The following is a 9035-nucleotide window of genomic DNA, read 5'->3' on the forward strand; positions in this document are numbered from 1 at the left end:
CAAGAGGGACAAGTTACAGAAAAAAAAAGTTTTTCATAAAAAATCCCATCCCATAAAAAAATTAAATCAATCCCCCTTTTCTGTTTTATAAATTTAAAATAAACATATTTTACCATATTTTAACTATTAATTTATGACATTCCTAATCTTGCATAGTAAACAGCATAAGCGCAAAAAAACATGCTAAATTGCTTATTTTTGGTCACATCAAATCCAGAAAAGTTGTAATAAATAGTGACCAAAAATTCACATATCTGCAAGCTAGCTACCGATAGAAGGTACAAATCATGGCGCTATCTGTAGCTGTAGCTTTACGGGGGGGGGGGGGACCTGGAGAGAGGTGGCAAATAGTCTTTTGGGCAGAGAGCTGCCGTGGCTACTCACGGCTCTCTGCCTGTCAGTGCACTCTGCACGTATAATTGACAGGCAGAGAGAGCCATTAGTGACCTCTCTGCCTGTCAGTCATCCCTGCAGAGCGCACTGACAGGCAGAGAGCCGTGAGTAGCCATGGCAGCTCCCCACCCAGAAGACTAGTTGCCACCTCACCTCTTCACCGAAATAAAACTACTTTTTCCCCATGTAAAACTACCGCTGCATAAAGGGCTGGTATGCTCGGAAACCTGCATAGAAAATCTTTAGACTGCAGCTGGGAACCTAAAAACATGGCTACAAGGCGGCCTACAAACATGGCTCAGTTAAACCAGTTCTGTCAGGAGGAATAGGTCCAAGTATTGTGAGAAGCTTGTGGGAGGATATCCCAAATGTTTGACCCAAGTCATACAGTTTGAGGGAAATGGTACCAAATTCTAAAAAAAATTGTATGTAAACTTTTAAATTTGCAGAAAGAAAGAAAAATGCTTTAAAAAATTGTCTCTCATTATTCTAGCATTTGGCAAATACAAATAATTTTGATAATCCTCATTGACCTAAAACGGGAAAGGTTTATTCTAATTTAATGTCAGATAGTGAGAGAAACATCAATGAAGAGCCCGTGCCTGTCCAAGCAAGGGATACATTGGAATGTCAGTTTCCTAATTTATCTGTGCTTTAGAGGCACAAATTGTGGTGCGAAAATAAACAACAACACAACTCTTGTATGTTATTTCTAAAGCCCTACTCAGTTTGAGCAACCTTTTTGACAGCTTGTCGGTGTATACCTGTGGCATGTGCATAAAGCATGACTTGTATATAGCCTTACGGCCCTGTTACACAGAGTGAAAATCTGCTCAATCAGGCCGAATCGGCAGATTATCACTCTGTGTAATAAAGACCATGATCAGCCGAAGAAAGATCATCAGCTGATCGTTGTCTTTCAACATGTTGAAAAATCATCGGCTGCCGGCCGCACATCACTGCGTGTAATAGCGTTGCACGGCTGACGGCTGATGACTGTTAAAAAAAAATAGACTTTATATCTACCTGTCCATGCTTGCCAGTGTCCTTCTAACTTCTGCCTGCAGCTGCCACTGTAACTTCTGAGCCAGTCTCTAAAGTGGCAGGTCGCTCAGCTGATCACTGGCCACAGTGCTGTCCCGTCTCGGTCAGTGATTGGCTGAGCAGTCTGTCACTGCAGAGATGGGTGTAGAAGCTTCCGCAGCGGCTCCTGACCAATGTTCCCTCTAAGCTTCAGCTCCAGCTGAGCGGACTGGCAAGAGAGCTGAGCAATGGTCAGGCAAAATTGGGCAAATCAAAAATTTGACACAGGAACATTGGTACCATAGACTAAAAGTGACTTATAGATGGTCCCCCCTGTATTATCCCCCTTATTGATGGCTTCCCCTGTATTATCCCCCTATAGATCCCCCCTGTATTATCCCCCTTATTGATGGCCCCTCTGTATTATCCCCCTTATTGATGGCTCCCCCTGTATTATCCCCTCTATTGATGGCCCCACCTGTATTATGCCCCTTATTGATGGCCTTCCCTGTATTATCCCCCTTTTTGATGGCCCCTCTGTATTATCCCCCTTATTGATGGCTCCCCCTGTATAACCCCCCTTATTGATGCCCCCCATATTATCCACCTTATAGATGCCCCACGTATTATCCCCCTTATAGATGCCCCACGTATTATCCCCCTTATAGATGCCCCCCCCTGTATTATCCCCCTTATTGATGCCTCCCCTGTATTATCCCTCTTATTGATGGCTTCCCCTGTATTATCCCCCTTATTGATGGCTTCCGCTGTATTATCCCCCTTATTGATTGCACCTCCCTGTATTATCCGCCTTATTGATGCCCCCCCTGTATTATCCCCCTCATTGCTGGCCCCCCTTTTTTATCCCCCTTATATATGGCCCCTCTGTATTATCCCCCTTATTGATGCCCCCCTGTACTATCCCCCTTATTGATGCCCCCCTGTATTATCTGCCTTATTGATGCCCCCCCTGTATTATGCACCTTATAGGTGCCCCCCCTCTGTATTATCCCCCTTATTGCTGGCCCCTCTGTATTATCCCCCTTGTAGATGCCCCCCCCCGTTTTATCCCCCTTATTGATGGCTCCCCCTGTATTATCCTCCTTATTGATGCCCCCCCTGTGTTATCCACCTTATAGATGGCCCCCCCTCTGTATTATCCCCCTTATTGCTGGCCACCCTGTATTATCCCCCCTATTGATGGCCCCTCTGTATTATCCCCCTTATTGATGCCCCCCTGCATTATCCCCCATATTGATCCCCCCCCCCCGTTTTATCAATCTTATTGATGGCTCCCCCTGCATTATCCCCCATATTGATGCCCCCCCCCATATTATCCATCTTATTGATGGCTCCCCCTGTATTACCCCCCTTATTGATGGCCCCTCTGTATTATCCCCCTTATTGATGCCCCCCCTGCATTATCCCCCATATTGATGCCCCCCCCCCGTATTATCAATCTTATTGATGGCTCCCCCTGCATTATCCCCCATATTGATGCCCCCCCATATTATCCATCTTATTGATGGCTCCCCCTGTATTACCCCCCTTATTGATGGCTCTCCCTGTATTATCCGCCTTATTGATGCCCCCCCCCGTATTATCCACCTTATACAGGGCCCCCCTGTATTATCCCCCTTATTGATGGCCTCCCTGTATTATCCCCCTTATTGATGGCCTCCCTGTATTATCCCCCTTATTGATGGCCTCCCTGTATTATCCCCCTTATTGATGGCCTCCCTGTATTATCCCCCTTATTGATGACCTCCCTGTATTATCCCCCTTATTGATGACCTCCCTGTATTATCCTCCTTATTGATGGCCTCCCTGTATTATCCCCCTTATTGATGGCCCCTCTGTATTATCCCCCTTATTGATGGCTCCCCCTGTATTATCCCCCTTATAGATGCCCCCCCCCGTATTTTCCCCCTTATTGATGGCTCTCTCGGTATTATCTGCCTTATTAATGCCCCCCCCCTGTATTATCCACCTTATAGATGGATCCACCCTGTATTATCCTCGCCCTTATTGATGGCTCCCTCTGTGCACAGCAGATTAAAACAAAAAAACACAACTAACAGCACGCTCCCCCGTCGCTGCTGTCTTCTCCTCTTCTGCGCCTAACTGATGCGGCGCTCCCTGGGGTTTCCCGGACGGCACACACATCAAAAAGCTCAGTGTGCGTCGGAGCTAGTACTTCCGGTACAGGGAGCGTCTCTAATACACGCTTCCTGTACCGGGAGTCCCGGCTGGCGCACACTGAGGTTCCTGATGTGTGCGAATCACCGGGACACTTCCAAAGATTGACACACCAGCCGGGGGCAATATTGGCTCTTGCGACCGCAAGCAAGACAATGCTTGCGGTCACAAGAGGGAGAGGTGGGCAAGGGGGGGGGGGGGACTACATCACAGGTGAGGGGGGACTCCGGCGCGGCACTTACTGTCGGGGGGGCCCTGCCGCTGGACAGTAAGTGTGCGTGGGGGGTCGGGGCGCACCGGTCCTCCGGTGGCCCAGTCCAACCCTGCACCCCCCTCACATTCAGTCTGTTGATAGGCTGCTGTGTCCAGAAGAGGACGCAGATACAGTGTTCTTTGCAAGCCGCCGACCAGAGATCTCGGGCTGAGCGAGAAGCTGGAGGCAGTGACCTGGGCCTCCCTGTCAGCTGAGCGCTGTGCGCCGCGCAGCTTAAAGGGCCGTTGCTCCTGACAGCAGGAAAAAGCTAGGACACTGGGGAGCAAGGAGAGGTAAGTAAAACACATTTATTTTTCTATCTACAGCAAAAGTCTATACAGCCCTTGCTGCACGATTGTCAAGCCATGTAATAGGCTTTGTAAGCAATCTAGCAGAATATCCGGCCGTGTAATACAGTTTCATGGAGGACACAGGGACCACTAAGAACTTAGAAGAAAAAATTAGTGTGCAAAGGTGTTGTTTTTTTTTATTGGGTACTTAGAAGAGGGAGCCAAACCAAACAACAGGGGCAACCACACAACAAATAAATATTACAGGACAGCCCCATCAGTCATATGTGATGTACCGATCAGCTAATCCTCTTGCAAATAAGGTATTCAAATAACAGCAAATAGATACTACAAATATATGACTCCGTAATGGTAGCAGCATGTGTGCAGAACGCTGAGCAAATACACAGCGCAAACATACATTGCACTAATGAGAACACGCAGCAAGCACGCGAGGCAAGTCTACCTATGTTCAGTAACACTTACCATTACTGGAAGACAAAGGAGAGAGGGACGGGGGCGCCTCCTAGTGTAGTAAGTTTTTAAAAAGCAAATACCAGTAGGAAGGAATATTGAATTGCACTCACCTAGAGGAGTTGTGCAAAAATTAGGCACAACTCTATACAGCACATAAAACGTATGAGACACCGCAGCTCCTGCCGGGGTACATCGGGGAAGATGTACAAAAGACAATCTTGTATAGCGCCGCAGCGGGCTCTTGGACCATGGAATCCCGGCTTGATGTGGGCGCTGGTGCTCAGAGAACCACACCGTAACGTGGTAAGTATGGGTAATGGAGATTTATTTTAGTCAGAACGCGTTTCGGCCGCCAAGTGCTAGGGGGCCTTTCTTAAGTACTAACTTGAGAAAGGCCCCCTAGCACTTGGCGGCCGAAACGCGTTGTGACTAAAATAAATCTCCATTACCCGTACTTACCACGTTACTGTGTGGTTTTCTGAGCACCAGCGCCCACATCAAGCCGGGATTCCATGGTCCAAGAGTCCGCTGCGGCGCTATACAAGACTTACCATTACTGTGACATGTTCAATTTGTCATCATGACCTACCTATCTCATGACAATTTTTTATATTGTCATGTAGTCCCACCTGCCTTTATGTTTTTAGGGTTAACGTCACACGGGATGGAAATACTGTGTCAGTACATTGTGTGGATTTGCCACTGTAGATTTACAGAATTTCTGCAGGAGAATGTTACTTCCCTTTTAAAGTCCATAGGGACATTCCATGAAAAATCTGTGTGTCTGTAGTATGTTAACATTTTGTGCATTTAAAGGGGTTATCCAGCCCTACAAAAACATGACCCCTTTCTTCCAGAGACAGCACCACTCTTGTCTCCAGATCAGGTGCGGTTTGTAATTTAAGCTCCATTGATTTCTATGGAACTGAGCTGGAAACCGCACCCAAACTGGAGACAAGAGTGGTGCTGTCTCAGGAAGAAAGTGGCCATGCTTTTGTAGCGCTGGATAACTCCTTTAATGCTTGGCTTTTCTGAAGTTTTTTTTACACAGTGGCCCAGATTTATGAATCAGTATGAAACAATAGCTGATGTACTGATTGGAGTCGTGGATCTGCTCTACCACCACTAGAGATGGCGTAAGTCGCACCAGGGAGGGGAGTCTAAGGGGCCACTGGTCTTAACCAGTGCCCACCCCAAGGTGGGATGGGCTTGCTGCGGCAGGCAACCCCAAAGTCCCTACCCCTGGCTTGGTTTTCTAGCGGTGGAACACATGAACCAATTAAGAATGTACTGTCCCTTTAAATCTCTGACAACAGGTGCGGTGGACGCCGGGCGGGAAGACACAGATGCCAGTTGGGAAAACAAAGCGCAGGACCACGAGGCGGTGGGGTGCCCCAGGGTCCAAAGCAACAGCAGCGCCAGGCCCCTGCATGTGGGCTCCGGCATCTGAAGAAGACAGCTGGCGGAACCTGCAGCCCTAACATATAATATCAGCCAATCACAGCTCAGTTTTAATACCTTAATGATCTGTGATTGGTTACTATGGGCAAATTACTCCAGTTTCTGTTTTACACAGATTGATAAATCTGATGGTGCGTTTACACAGGCAGATTTATCTGACAGATCTTTGAAGCCCAAACCAGGAACAGACTATAAACAGGGATCAGGTCATAAAGGAAAGACTGGGATTTATCCTCTTTTCAAATCCATTCCTGGCTTTGGCTTCCAAAATCTGTCAGATAAATCTGTCTGTGTAAACGCAGCATAAGAGAAAGGGATTCCTATAAATCTACTCTGCTACCATTGTAATATGCTGCAGACTTTGCACATGCCAGTCCACTGTGAAAATCTACAGCATATCTGCCCTGTATTTTTTTATATTCTTTTACCACAATATCAAAGAAACACATGGCTTGCAATGATAAAGATGCAGCTGAACAAAACCACATGATAATATACACACTATTTGAGGGGGAAAATACCACAAAAACTAATCATGGAGGAAAGAAAAGATGTATTTCTGTAGTGTTTTTTTTTCCAGAGCTAAAAAAAAAAAGAAAAGGCAAAAAGTAGGTATAAAGGAAGCCTGATTTTTGCATCGGTGTTAGGCTATGTTCACATAACGTCTTTTTTTATGCAAAATAATAGCCACTGTTAGATAATGATGGTCGTAAATAATGTTCACAATCATTATTTTAAAAACAACCACCATTATTTTGTATAAAAAGACATGGTGTGAACATAGCCTTATGGTGGCAAGTCCTGGTCCTGATGGAATTGGAAGGCATCTTAGTCATAAATTATTCTTTTTGGACTTGCAGTTGGCTGGGACTCTGTATGGATGTAAAATATGCCTGTATTACTCTGTATTAAACTGTATTGTTTCTGCACCAAATTTTTGCTCGGTATTTTGCAACCAAAACCAGGAGTGGATTAAATACACAGAAAGGCTATGTTTACACTCGGTTGAAATTGAGTGGATGGCCGCCATTTAATGGCAAATAATGGACGTTATTTCAAAACAGATGTTGTTTTACATGTAAAAACTGCAGTAACAGTCAATTACTGTACCGCTCATCCATGGCAGTATGTAATGAAAACACATTTATCTTTTTTATGCAATGTATCTTTGCAAAACCAACCAAATTTATAGTAAAGACACACATGTTTTTGCAATGCTTTTTTTCCGCTATGTGGAACCAGCCTCCAGAGTCTATCGAGCTGTATCGATTTCAACATTAAAGGGAAACTATCAGCAGGTAAGAGGAATCTAACCTGATCATAGCTCCTTATTGCAAGCCTAGGAGGAAGGTATGTCTCTTACTTTCATCCTCAGTGCTGTTCCCCTGCAGGTAGTAGTGTAATCCTGCATCCGGTAATGCCGTTTGGAGCACTGGGGGCAGGGCAAGGGATAGGCACCAGCTGGAGGCGGGTTGGCACTCTGACGGTGGTAGCCCCAGTGCTTCAAACAGCCTTACGGGATGCAGGATTACACTTCAAACTGCACGGAAACGGTGCTGAGGATGAAGATAAGAGATTTACCTTCATCCTCAGCGTCCTTGTGTGCTGATAATTTTCCTTTAAAGGGGTTGGCTGGGAAAACATCTGATGACGTGCTGCTACCACTGTAAATAAATACAGTCTATGATGACTGACCATCACAGACTCAGACTAGTATAGCTGCTCTTTACAGCAGTTGGGGACTCCCAGGAGAAAGATACTTCATGGAGATGGCATTGGGTCTCTCATCTACTACAGCCAGCTCTCCTATCAAAATGGCTGCTCCAGACTTCCCTCAGCTCCTCTTTCTTCTTCCCTCAGAACACATCTTTCAACTGTCAGGTTCATCTCCCTTGACAACAGCATAGCCTTAACAACACAGGCTGTTGTGGTAGGCCTATTTACAGGTGTTCTGTTGTGAGCTCAGCCAACAGTTCTCGTGACGCCAGTCAAGGGCGTAACTACCACTGTAGCAGCCGTAGCGGCTGCTATGGGGCCCACCGTTTCAGGGGGCTCTGTGGCCTGCTCCTGCAATAAACTGGGTTCCTTGAGCTGTCATCATTTGCAGCACCAGGTGGCCAAGCAGGCCTCTTGGGATCTGTAGATGTCCCGTTAACTATAGGCACTCCTGACTAGCGCTTGCAGCTATGACTACACTTGACAGCTTAGTGGTCGGGGGGGGGGGGGCATCAAAAGTTTGCTATGGGGCCCAGCCATTTCTAGTTACGCCCCTGACGCCAGTGCTAGTCCAGCACACAGGTGTGATGTTGTTACCTGCTTTGTTTTGTATGGCTGGCTGTATTTTCCAAAATGGTCGGTAACCTTCTGGTTTGTTATGGGTCCCCTGGGCTCTTGTCATGGCAACCTGGAGTGGCATCTGACCCACCCGGATTGTCTGTACCGCCCCCCACAGAAGGGGGGGAAATAACCCAAGGTGTGTGGTGGTGTGTGTGTATAGGTACAGGTGCGAATAGGGATTGACAGAGTCCCGTGCATTTGATATAAAAATAGAACAACTATACTGTAGAACTTTTGTAGGTTTACAGTACACATTTCACAGACAGTAGAAATCTTGACACACACTTGAGTGCTTGACTCAGTGCTTGAGGTAGGTGCTTGAGAAGAGCGGAAGAAGTAGTAGTGCTTTGTAAAAGACAGAGAGAAGTTTGCCAGAGGAGCCCTGAACCCAAGGTAGCTTTGTACTTTGCCGGAACCTTAATAGATATCTTTAGAAGTGAAGTGATAATCGTAGTCACGTGTAGACTGTGTCTGACTGCCTTCTGCCCTACCCTGTCAGGGTAGTACGAGCCCCAGCCATGGTTATCTGGGCGCAGCTAGGTTACATAGTTAATACGGTTGAAAAAAGACACATGTTCATCAAGTTCAACGAAGGAGGGGAT

Source organism: Dendropsophus ebraccatus, chromosome 4 (assembly GCF_027789765.1).
Source record: "Dendropsophus ebraccatus isolate aDenEbr1 chromosome 4, aDenEbr1.pat, whole genome shotgun sequence".
NCBI classification, from domain to species: domain Eukaryota; kingdom Metazoa; phylum Chordata; class Amphibia; order Anura; family Hylidae; genus Dendropsophus; species Dendropsophus ebraccatus.